This window comes from Bombina bombina, chromosome 7 (assembly GCF_027579735.1).
Source record: "Bombina bombina isolate aBomBom1 chromosome 7, aBomBom1.pri, whole genome shotgun sequence".
Classification (NCBI taxonomy): Eukaryota; Metazoa; Chordata; class Amphibia; order Anura; family Bombinatoridae; genus Bombina; species Bombina bombina.
This window is the reverse complement of record NC_069505.1, coordinates 501,631,582-501,645,554: the sequence shown is the minus strand read 5'-3', so window position 1 is coordinate 501,645,554 and position 13,973 is coordinate 501,631,582.

Sequence of the window (13,973 nt, the reverse complement as noted above, 5' to 3'; positions counted from 1 at the left end):
AAATGCTGCTGTTCCCTTTAAGGGAAATAAAACTCTCGGAATACATAATAAACTGCAAACATGGGTGGAGTGAGCTGTAGGCAGTAAAGCTTGGATTTCTTTGCTGACTGCAGCAGGAATATATTAGCTTCATTAGAGCATAGCTCTATTTATCATTAACACAGTCAGACCACTGTCACGTTTACACAAGGAGATGTGCATAGCTCTATTTATCATTAACACAGTCAGACCACTGTCACGTTTACACAAGGCGATGCGCATAGCTCTATTTATCATTAGCACGGTCAGACCACTGTCACGTTTACACAAGGAGATGTGCATAGCTCTATTTATCATTAACACAGTCAGACCACTGTCACATTTAGACAAGGAGATGCGCATAGCTCTATTTATCATTAACACGGTCAGACCACTGTCACATTTACACAAGGAGATGCGCATAGCTCTATTTATCATTAACACAGTCAGACCACTGTCACATTTACACAAGGAGATGCGCATAGCTCTATTTATCATTAACACGGTCAGACCACTGTCACATTTACACAAGGAGATGCGCATAGCTCTATTTATCATTAACACGGTCAGACCACTGTCATGTTTACACAAGGAGAAGCACATAGCTCTATTTATCATTAACACGGTCAGACCGCTGTCACATTTACACAAGGAGATGCGCATAGCTCTATTTATCATTAACACGGTCAGACCACTGTCACATTTACACAAGGAGATGCGCATAGCTCTATTTATCATTAACACAATCAGACCACTGTCACATTTACACAAGGAGATGCGCATAGCTCTATTTATCATTAACACGGTCAGACCACTGTCATGTTTACACAAGGAGAAGCACATAGCTCTATTTATCATTAACACGGTCAGACCACTGTCACATTTACACAAGGAGATGCGCATAGCTCTATTTATCATTAACACAGTCAGACCACTGTCACATTTACACAAGGAGATGCGCATAGCTCTATTTATCATTAACACGGTCAGACCACTGTCACATTTACACAAGGAGATGCGCATAGCTCTATTTATCATTAACATAGTCAGACCACTGTCACATTTACACAAGGAGATGCGCATAGCTCTATTTATCATTAACACAGTCAGACCACTGTCACATTTATACAAGGAGATGCGCATAGCTCTATTTATCATTAACACGGTCAGACCACTGTCACATTTACACAAGGAGATGCGCATAGCTCTATTTATCATTAACATGGTAAGGCCACTGTCACATTTACACAAGGAGATGCGCATAGCTCTATTTATCATTAACATGTACAGACCACTGTCACATTTACACAAGGAGATGCGCATAGCTCTATTTATTATTAACATGTACAGACCACTGTCACATTTACACAAGGAGATGCGCATAGCTCTATTTATCATTAACACTGTCAGACCACTGTCACATTTACACAAGGAGATGCGCATAGCTCTATTTATCATTAACACGGTCAGACCACTGTCACATTTACACAAGGAGATGCGCATAGCTCTATTTATCATTAACACGGTCAGACCACTGTCACATTTACACAAGGAGATGCGCATAGCTCTATTTATCATTAACACGGTCAGACCACTGTCACACTTACACAAGGAGATGCGCATAGCTCTATTTATCATTAACACGGTCAGACCACTGTCACATTTACACAAGGAGATGCGCATAGCTCTATTTATCATTAACACGGTCAGACCACTGTCACACTTACACAAGGAGATGTGCGTAGCTCTATTTATCATTAACACAGTCAGACCACTGTCACATTTACACAAGGAGATGCGCGTAGCTCTATTTATCATTAACACAGTCAGACCACTGTCACGTTTACACAAGGAGATGCGCGTAGCTCTATTTATCATTAACACGGTCAGACCACTGTCACGTTTACACAAGGAGATGTGCATAGCTCTATTTATCATTAACACAGTCAGACCACTGTTACATTTACACAAGGAGATGCGCGTAGCTCTTTTTATCATTAACACAGTCAGACCACTGTCACATTTACACAAGGAGATGCGCATAGCTCTATTTATCATTAACACGGTCAGACCACTGCCACATTTACACAAGGAGATGCGCATAGCTCTATTTATCATTAACACGGTCAGACCACTGTCACATTTACACAAGGAGATGCGCATAGCTCTATTTATCATTAACACAGTCAGACCACTGTCACATTTACACAAGGAGGTGTGCATAGCTCTATTTATCATTAACACAGTCAGACCACTGTCACATTTACACAAGGAGATGCGCATAGCTCTATTTATCATTAACACGGTCAGACCACTGTCACATTTACACAAGGAGATGCGCATAGCTCTATTTATCATTAACACGGTCAGACCACTGTCACATTTACACAAGGAGATGCGCATAACTCTATCATTAATATGTACAGACCAGTGTCAGTCTGTCACATTTACGCAAGGAGATGCGTATAGCTCTATTTTCATTAATACGTTCAGACCACTGTCACATTTACACAAAGAGATGCACATAGCTCTATTTATCATTAACACGGTCAGACCACTGTCACATTTACACAAGGAGATGCGCATAGCTCTATTTATCATTAACACAGTCAGACCACTGTCACATTTACACAAGGAGATGCGCATAGCTCTATTTATCATTAACACGGTCAGACCACTGTCACATTTACACAAGGAGATGCGCATAGCTCTATTTATCATTAACACGGTCAGACCACTGTCACATTTACACAAGGAGATGCGCATAACTCTATCATTAATATGTACAGACCAGTGTCAGTCTGTCACATTTACGCAAGGAGATGCGTATAGCTCTATTTTCATTAATACGTTCAGACCACTGTCACATTTACACAAGGAGATGCACATAGCTCTATTTATCATTAACACGGTCAGACCCCTGTCACATTTACACAAGGAGATGCGTATAGCTCTATTTTCATTAATACGTTCAGACCACTGTCACATTTACACAAGGAGATGCACATAGCTCTATTTATCATTAACACGGTCAGACCACTGTCACATTTACACAAGGAGATGCGCATAACTCTATCATTAACACAGTCAGACCACTTTCACATTTACACAAGGTGATGCGCATAGCTCCATTCATCATTAAAGGGATATTTAACCCAATTTTTTTCCTGATGATTCAGATAGAGCTTTCAAGTTTAAGTAACTTTCTAATTTACTCCTATTATCAATTTGTCTTTGTTCTCTTGGTATCTTTATTTGAAAAAGCAGGAATGTAAGCTCTGGAGCTTGCCCATTTTTAGTTCAGCAACCGAGGAGAGCTTGCTGATTGGTCGCTACATATTAGACTATGTCCTTGATTTACCCCATGTGTTAATCAAGTAAACATTATTGCTTGTATGTGCCTAGAGAAAACAGAACAAGCAATATGAAGGAAAAATGCATCTATCAGTTAATTTTATAGCAGAATATGACTATATACTCTTTTTAAATGTGGTGCAGCAAAGATATGACTTCATGTCTATTAAAACATATGAAGTCATCACAGCACCTTCCTAAATATACTCAAAATAAAGTCACATGCATAATTACATCTATATTTTACAGTTGCCTTCTGGAAAAATAAATGTGTTATTGTGTGGTTCATTTTGATCATTTGGAATAGTGATATGACTTCTTGATTTAGCATTTTTCAGATTTGGATGTTGGCGCTGGAACCTTGGCCTCTATGTTGGCCAAGCCTAGTATATCATTTTGTCAGTTACAACCTATCTCATAAAATAACACGTACAACCCACTGTCACATTTACACAAGGAGATGCGCATAGCTCTATTTATCAAAAAGAATTTTAGACCACTATTATAAGTTCACAAGGAGATGCGCATAGCTCTATTTATCAAAAAGACGTTTAGACCACTATTATAAGTTCACAAGGAGATGTGCATAGCTCTATTTATCAAAAAGACGTTTAGACCACTATTATAAGTTCACAAGGAGCTGCGCATAGCTCCATTTATCATAAATACTTTCCCCCCACTGTTGTAAGTTCACAAGATGCGCATAGCTCTATTTATCAAAAACACGTTTAGACCACTGTTGTAAGTTCAAAAGGAGATGTGCATAGCTCCATTTATCAAAAATATGTCCCCCCCCACTGTCATAATTTGCACATTATGCTCTATATATTTATTTTAAAAAAATCATAAATGCATGTCATATAACATTTGGATAGTTTTTGTTATACAAAAATGTTAACATTATGTGATTGCATACATTCTTTACATGTTTTAATTGCTTGCTTACATTCATTCAAACAGTTTAAGTTGGTTTGTTTGGACATTGTCAAAATGCTTCATTATTTGTAGCATATAATTATACCGTTTTATAGATGGACAGACATTGTGGGTTTTAATAATGTTCCACATCAAGTAAGTCATGTTTGCATTAAAATACATATTTGTGTATAACACACATAAATAAAATATAAACACTTTTATTAATGTGTAGGGACAATATCGATTATCAAAATATAATTTTTTAAACAGTACAATATCAGGTAGATTACAAGTTTGTGCGTTCGTCTTTTAATGCTGAAAAATTGTAATTTCAGCATTAAAACAGTAACGCAGCCATTACAAGTCTTGTTGGTATAGGTGTACCGCAAACCTTTAAGCCTGTAACGCAAAGCCAGTACCGCACTCGTAAAGATGAAGTTTTTGCATGGGATTTCCATAGCGCTGGCATTACGAGTTTTTCTGGGTGGCTAAAAAGCTAGCGTTACACTCTATAACGACAAGATCCGTACCGCCATCTGAGACCAGCCAAGATAATTTTAATGTTTTGAACAGCAAATAGGATTTCAGTAGCTCTCATCCTATTGGCTGATTTGAATTTCCAAAATCAAATCAGCCAATAGGAATGCAAGGGACGCCATCTTGAATCGTGTACCTTGCATTGAAGATTTTGTGTACGGCGGCATCCATATGAAGAGGATGCTCTGCGCCGGATGTCTTCAGGATGGACCCACACCGCGCTGGATGGATGAAGATAGAAGAGGCCGCCTGGATGAAAATAGAAGATGCCTCCTGGATAAAGATGGAGACGCCTGGATGACGATGGAGACGCCGGGATGAAGATCCTTTAAGCGGGACTTCAACAACTGTAAGTGGATCTTCGGGGGTTAGTGTTAAAGGGACAGTCTACACCAGAATTTTTATTGTTTTAAAAGATAGATAATCCCTTTATAACCCATTCCCCAGTTTTGCATAACCAACACAGTTATAATAATACACTTTTAACCTCTGTGATTATCTTGTATCTAAGCCTCTGCAAACTGCCCCTTTATTTCAGTTCTTTTGACAGACTTGCAGTTTAGCCAATCAGTGCCTGCTCCCAGATAACTTCATGTGCACAAGCACAGTGTTATCTATATGAAATATATGAACTAACACCCTCTAGTGGTAAAAAACTGTTAATATTTTTTAAACTTTTTTTGGGTGGGGTTTTTTTTTAGTTTAGGGTTTGGGCTTTTCGTAAAAGAGCTAAATGCCATTTTAAGGGCAATGCCCATACAAATGCCCTTTTCAGGGCAATGCCCATACAAATGCCCTTTTTAGGACAATGGTTAGCTTAGGTTTTTTTAGATAGGTTTTTTATTTTGTGGGTTTGGGGGGTGGGGGTTTGTAATGTTTGTGGCACTTTGTATTTTTTCAGATAAAAGAGCTGTTTAACTTAGGGCAATGACCTACAAAAGGCCCTTTTAAGGGATATCGGTAGTGTATTCTAGATTAAGTTTTTTAGTTTAACCCCTTAACGACCGACGACGTATGCCATACGTCCTCAAAAAAAAAAGCACTTAACGACCGAGGACGTATGGCATACGTCGTCGGTTTAACAGAGCACTGGAAGCGATCGAAATCGCTTCCAGCTGCTCTAACAGTATTGCAGGCTTGCCTTGAGGTCTAGGCATCCTGCAATACTGTTCCCGAGTGCCGGGACCGGATTGATCACTCCCGGTTTCGCTCCACGTGGAGCCCGGCAGTGTTTCAGAGCATCGGAAGCGATCGGACACGCTTCCGATGCTCTGCTTGTGTGCTAAGTGCCTCGGTGGGTCGAGGCACTTAGTTGGTTATTAAATAAAAGTAAAAATAATAATAAAAAAAAAAACGAATTAAATAAAAAAAAGCCCTAAATAGCCCCCCCCTCCCCCTTCACTAGGCATCCAAGATGGCGATGCCCAGTGCATCATGGGGCCTCTGGGGGTGTCCCTAGCCTGCATCATCATAGGGGCAAGCTAGGGTCACCCAATCTGAGCCTCCCACCCTAAAAAAAAAAATAATAATAAAATACCCCATTTGTCTGATCATGTCAATATTTGTAAATATTGACTATGATCAGTGTGGATCTCCCTCCCTCTCCTCACTTGCCATTTTGTTGGAGAGAGAGAGAGACCTGTATTTAGCAGAGAGAGAGATTTATTTCTTTTATTTGTTAAAAAATATAGAACCAAAGGCTCTTTTCAGAGCCATTAACCCCTAGCTTGCCAGTGATCACTATATATCACTGGCAGTAACATAGGTGCACTTTTTTTTGCTGCATTTTGCTGTCTGTGCATTTTTTTAGGGGTTAATTTTGTTGTTGTAATTTTTTAAAAACCCAAAGGCTCTTTTCAGAAACATTTAGTTAATTTAATTTAATTTTCAGAGCCATTAACCCCTAGCTTGCCAGTGATCGCTATAAATCACTGGCAGTTGCATAGCTGTACTTTTTTGCTGTCTGCGCATTTTTTTAGGGGTTAATTTTGTTGTTGTAATTTTTTAAAAACCCAAAGGCTCTTTTCAGAAACATTTAGTTAATTTAATTTTCAGAGCCATTAACCCCTAGCTTGCCAGTGATCGCTATAAATCACTGGCAGTAGCATAGCTGTACTTTTTTGCTAGTTAATTTAGTTAATTAATTTAGTTAATTTAATTTAATTTTCAGAGCCATTAACCCCTAGCTTGCCAGTCATAAAATTGTAACATAACCTTCCCAAAATCCTGGCAAACCTATGCATGGGGGGCATAGGTGTATTCAGGGTGCCTTGCAGAAAACAACCTGAAGTATTCTTTTGCAATAACTTACAACAATCTCTCCTAAATCATAGTCAAAAAGCAATGTGTCTGTAAAAATGAAAATTGAAAAATTACCACCATATACTTTCTCCAATTTTTTGGGCTAAAACGGTTGCTTCAAAGGCATCAAAGCACACCATATACAATACCTTGGGGTGTCAACATTTAAAAAATATACACTTTGAATGCAATAAATAAAAGTGGGGTATGTGATAGGCCCCAAACTAAAGATAGGCCTATCAGAAGAAATACTCTCATTTTTAATAACTAAAATCACAAGTCATAAAATTGTAACATAACCTTCCCAAAATCCTGGCAAACCTATGCATGGGGGGCATAGGTGTACTCAGGGTGCCTTGCAGAAAACAACCTGAAGTATTCTTTTGCAATAACTTACAACAATCTCTCCTAAATCATAGTAAAAAAGCAATGTGTCTGTAAAAATGAAAATTGAAAAATTACCACCATATACTTTCTCCAATTTTTTGGGCTAAAACGGTTGCATCAAAGTCATCAAACCACTCCATGTATAATACCTTGGGGGGTCAACTTTTTAAATATAATCACATTTATGGAAAACAAATAAATTGGGGTATGTTAAAAGACCCCCAAAAAAAGACGATAGGCAAAGAAAATATGTTAAATGTGAAAAAAAATCACAAACACATGTCAGACATTTGGCATTGCACCGCCCAAACAAGCCACCAAACCTATGCATAGGTGGTATCACTGAACTCAGGAGATGTTGGTGACCACATATTGGTGTCTTCTTTGGTAGTAACACATAACAGGAGCTGTGAATCCATGTCTAAAGTACAATGTATGTGAAAAATAACACAAAGAAATGAATGCCCAATAGTTTGACAAAGACTAGTGGTTGAATTAGTATATGGAAAGTGTTAAAACACCTGCATTTAAAATACCCTAGGATGTCTACTTTTCAAAAATATATGGTTTTATGGGGGTAAATTACATTGGCCGGCTTCAGAAATGTCTTAAATAGAACATGGGTGCATGGGATGTGAAAATGGGAAGTGTAAAAAATGGAATGCGCTTCCTAAAAATAAGGCCTTCTAGCCCCCAGAGAACCCAACACACCTATACATGGGTGGTATCACTGTACTCAGGAGATGTTGTTGAACACATATTGAGGTGTTTTTTGGCAGTAAACACATAACAGGAACTGAGAATCCATGCCTAAAGTACAATGTGTGTGAAAAATAACACAAAATAATGACTACCCAAAAGTTTGACAAAGACTGGTGGTTTAATTAGTGCATGGAAAGTGTTAAAATACAAGCATTTGAAATACCCTAGGGTGTCTACTTTTCAAAAATATATGGTTTGATGGGGGTAAATTCCATTGACCAGCTTCAGAAATGTCCCAAATAGGACATGGGTGCATGATGACCGATGTGAAAATTCCAAGTTGAAAAACTGGAATGCGCTTCCTAAAATTAAGGCCTTTTAGCCCCCAGAGAACCCGACACACCTATACATGGGTGGTATCACTGTACTCAGGAGATGTTGTTGAACACATATTGAGGGTTTTTTTTGGCAGTAACACATAACAGGAACTGAGAATCCATGCCTAAAGTACAATGTGTGTGAAAAATAACACAAAATAATGACTACCCAAAAGTTTGACAAAGACTGGTGGTTGAATTAGTGCATGGAAAGTGTTAAAATACAAGCATTTGAAATACCCTAGGGTGTCTACTTTTCAAAAATATATGGTTTGATGGGGGTAAATTCCATTGACCAGCTTCAGAAATGTCCCAAATAGGACATGGGTGCATGATGACCGATGTGAAAATTCCAAGTTGAAAAACTGGAATGCGCTTCCTAAAATTAAGGCCTTTTAGCCCCCAGAGAACCCGACACACCTATACATGGGTGGTATCACTGTACTCAGGAGATGTTGTTGAACACATATTGAGGTTTTTTTTGGCAGTAACACATAACAGGAACTGAGAATCCATGCCTAAAGTACAATGTGTGTGAAAAATAACACAAAATAATGACTGCCCAAAAGTTTGACAAAGACTGGTGGTTGAATTAGTGCATGGAAAGTGTTAAAATACAAGCATTTGAAATACCCTAGGGTGTCTACTTTTCAAAAATATATGGTTTGATGGGGGTAAATTCCATTGACCAGCTTCAGAAATGTCCCAAATAGGACATGGGTGCATGATGACCGATGTGAAAATTCCAAGTTGAAAAACTGGAATGCGCTTCCTAAAATTAAGGCCTTTTAGCCCCCAGAGAACCCGACACACCTATACATGGGTGGTATCACTGTACTCAGGAGATGTTGTTGAACACATATTGAGGGTTTTTTTGGTAGTAACACATAACAGGAACTGAGAATCCATGCCTAAAGTACAATGTGTGTGAAAAATAACACAAAATAATGACTACCCAAAAGTTTGACAAAGACTGGTGGTTGAATTAGTGCATGGAAAGTGTTAAAATACAAGCATTTGAAATACCCTAGGGTGTCTACTTTTCAAAAATATATGGTTTGATGGGGGTAAATTCCATTGACCAGCTTCAGAAATGTCCCAAATAGGACATGGGTGCATGATGACCGATGTGAAAATTCCAAGTTGAAAAACTGGAATGCGCTTCCTAAAATTAAGGCCTTTTAGCCCCCAGAGAACCCGACACACCTATACATGGGTGGTATCACTGTACTCAGGAGATGTTGTTGAACACATATTGAGGGTTTTTTTTGGTAGTAACACATAACAGGAACTGAGAATCCATGCCTAAAGTACAATGTGTGTGAAAAATAACACAAAATAATGACTACCCAAAAGTTTGACAAAGACTGGTGGTTGAATTAGTGCATGGAAAGTGTTAAAATACAAGCATTTGAAATACCCTAGGGTGTCTACTTTTCAAAAATATATGGTTTGATGGGGGTAAATTCCATTGACCAGCTTCAGAAATGTCCCAAATAGGACATGGGTGCATGATGACCGATGTGAAAATTCCAAGTTGAAAAACTGGAATGCGCTTCCTAAAAATAAGGCCTTCTAGCCCCCAGAGAACCCAACACACCTATACATAGGTGGTATCACTGTACTCAGGAGATGTTGTTGAACACATATTGAGGTGCTTTTTTGGCAGTAACACATAACAGGAACTGAGAATCCATGCCTAAAATACAATGTGTGTGAAAAATAACACAAAAAAATGACTACCCAAAAGTTTGACAAAGACTGGTGGTTGAATTAGTGCATGGAAAGTGTTAAAATACCAGCATTTGAAATACCCTAGGGTGTCTACTTTTCAAAAATATATGGTTTGATGGGGGTAAATTCCATTGACCAGCTTCAGAAATGTCCCAAATAGGACATGGGTGCATGATGACCGATGTGAAAATTCCAAGTTGAAAAACTGGAATGCGCTTCCTAAAATTAAGGCCTTTTAGCCCCCAGAGAACCCGACACACCTATACATGGGTGGTATCACTGTACTCAGGAGATGTTGTTGAACACATATTGAGGTTTTTTTTGGCAGTAACACATAACAGGAACTGAGAATCCATGCCTAAAGTACAATGTGTGTGAAAAATAACACAAAATAATGACTACCCAAAAGTTTGACAAAGACTGGTGGTTGAATTAGTGCATGGAAAGTGTTAAAATACAAGCATTTGAAATACCCTAGGATGTCTACTTTTCAAAAATATATGGTTTTATGGGGGTAAATTACATTGGCCGGCTTCAGAAATGTCTTAAATAGAACATGGGTGCATGGGATGTGAAAATGGGAAGTGTAAAAAATGGAATGCGCTTCCTAAAAATAAGGCCTTCTAGCCCCCAGAGAACCCAACACACCTATACATGGGTGGTATCACTGTACTCAGGAGATGTTGTTGAACACATATTGAGGTGTTTTTTGGCAGTAAACACATAACAGGAACTGAGAATCCATGCCTAAAGTACAATGTGTGTGAAAAATAACACAAAATAATGACTACCCAAAAGTTTGACAAAGACTGGTGGTTGAATTAGTGCATGGAAAGTGTTAAAATACAAGCATTTGAAATACCCTAGGGTGTCTACTTTTCAAAAATATATGGTTTGATGGGGGTAAATTCCATTGACCAGCTTCAGAAATGTCCCAAATAGGACATGGGTGCATGATGACCGATGTGAAAATTCCAAGTTGAAAAACTGGAATGCGCTTCCTAAAATTAAGGCCTTTTAGCCCCCAGAGAACCCGACACACCTATACATGGGTGGTATCACTGTACTCAGGAGATGTTGTTGAACACATATTGAGGGTTTTTTTTGGCAGTAACACATAACAGGAACTGAGAATCCATGCCTAAAGTACAATGTGTGTGAAAAATAACACAAAATAATGACTACCCAAAAGTTTGACAAAGACTGGTGGTTGAATTAGTGCATGGAAAGTGTTAAAATACAAGCATTTGAAATACCCTAGGGTGTCTACTTTTCAAAAATATATGGTTTGATGGGGGTAAATTCCATTGACCAGCTTCAGAAATGTCCCAAATAGGACATGGGTGCATGATGACCGATGTGAAAATTCCAAGTTGAAAAACTGGAATGCGCTTCCTAAAATTAAGGCCTTTTAGCCCCCAGAGAACCCGACACACCTATACATGGGTGGTATCACTGTACTCAGGAGATGTTGTTGAACACATATTGAGGGTTTTTTTTGGCAGTAACACATAACAGGAACTGAGAATCCATGCCTAAAGTACAATGTGTGTGAAAAATAACACAAAATAATGACTACCCAAAAGTTTGACAAAGACTGGTGGTTGAATTAGTGCATGGAAAGTGTTAAAATACAAGCATTTGAAATACCCTAGGGTGTCTACTTTTCAAAAATATATGGTTTGATGGGGGTAAATTCCATTGACCAGCTTCAGAAATGTCCCAAATAGGACATGGGTGCATGATGACCGATGTGAAAATTCCAAGTTGAAAAACTGGAATGCGCTTCCTAAAATTAAGGCCTTTTAGCCCCCAGAGAACCCGACACACCTATACATGGGTGGTATCACTGTACTCAGGAGATGTTGTTGAACACATATTGAGGTTTTTTTTGGCAGTAACACATAACAGGAACTGAGAATCCATGCCTAAAGTACAATGTGTGTGAAAAATAACACAAAATAATGACTACCCAAAAGTTTGACAAAGACTGGTGGTTGAATTAGTGCATGGAAAGTGTTAAAATACAAGCATTTGAAATACCCTAGGGTGTCTACTTTTCAAAAATATATGGTTTGATGGGGGTAAATTCCATTGACCAGCTTCAGAAATGTCCCAAATAGGACATGGGTGCATGATGACCGATGTGAAAATTCCAAGTTGAAAAACTGGAATGCGCTTCCTAAAATTAAGGCCTTTTAGCCCCCAGAGAACCCGACACACCTATACATGGGTGGTATCACTGTACTCAGGAGATGTTGTTGAACACATATTGAGGGTTTTTTTGGTAGTAACACATAACAGGAACTGAGAATCCATGCCTAAAGTACAATGTGTGTGAAAAATAACACAAAATAATGACTACCCAAAAGTTTGACAAAGACTGGTGGTTGAATTAGTGCATGGAAAGTGTTAAAATACAAGCATTTGAAATACCCTAGGGTGTCTACTTTTCAAAAATATATGGTTTGATGGGGGTAAATTCCATTGACCAGCTTCAGAAATGTCCCAAATAGGACATGGGTGCATGATGACCGATGTGAAAATTCCAAGTTGAAAAACTGGAATGCGCTTCCTAAAATTAAGGCCTTTTAGCCCCCAGAGAACCCGACACACCTATACATGGGTGGTATCACTGTACTCAGGAGATGTTGTTGAACACATATTGAGGTTTTTTTTGGCAGTAACACATAACAGGAACTGAGAATCCATGCCTAAAGTACAATGTGTGTGAAAAATAACACAAAATAATGACTACCCAAAAGTTTGACAAAGACTGGTGGTTGAATTAGTGCATGGAAAGTGTTAAAATACAAGCATTTGAAATACCCTAGGATGTCTACTTTTCAAAAATATATGGTTTTATGGGGGTAAATTACATTGGCCGGCTTCAGAAATGTCTTAAATAGAACATGGGTGCATGGGATGTGAAAATGGGAAGTGTAAAAAATGGAATGCGCTTCCTAAAAATAAGGCCTTCTAGCCCCCAGAGAACCCAACACACCTATACATGGGTGGTATCACTGTACTCAGGAGATGTTGTTGAACACATATTGAGGTGTTTTTTGGCAGTAAACACATAACAGGAACTGAGAATCCATGCCTAAAGTACAATGTGTGTGAAAAATAACACAAAATAATGACTACCCAAAAGTTTGACAAAGACTGGTGGTTGAATTAGTGCATGGAAAGTGTTAAAATACAAGCATTTGAAATACCCTAGGGTGTCTACTTTTCAAAAATATATGGTTTGATGGGGGTAAATTCCATTGACCAGCTTCAGAAATGTCCCAAATAGGACATGGGTGCATGATGACCGATGTGAAAATTCCAAGTTGAAAAACTGGAATGCGCTTCCTAAAATTAAGGCCTTTTAGCCCCCAGAGAACCCGACACACCTATACATGGGTGGTATCACTGTACTCAGGAGATGTTGTTGAACACATATTGAGGGTTTTTTTTGGCAGTAACACATAACAGGAACTGAGAATCCATGCCTAAAGTACAATGTGTGTGAAAAATAACACAAAATAATGACTACCCAAAAGTTTGACAAAGACTGGTGGTTGAATTAGTGCATGGAAAGTGTTAAAATACAAGCATTTGAAATACCCTAGGGTGTCTACTTTTCAAAAATATATGGTT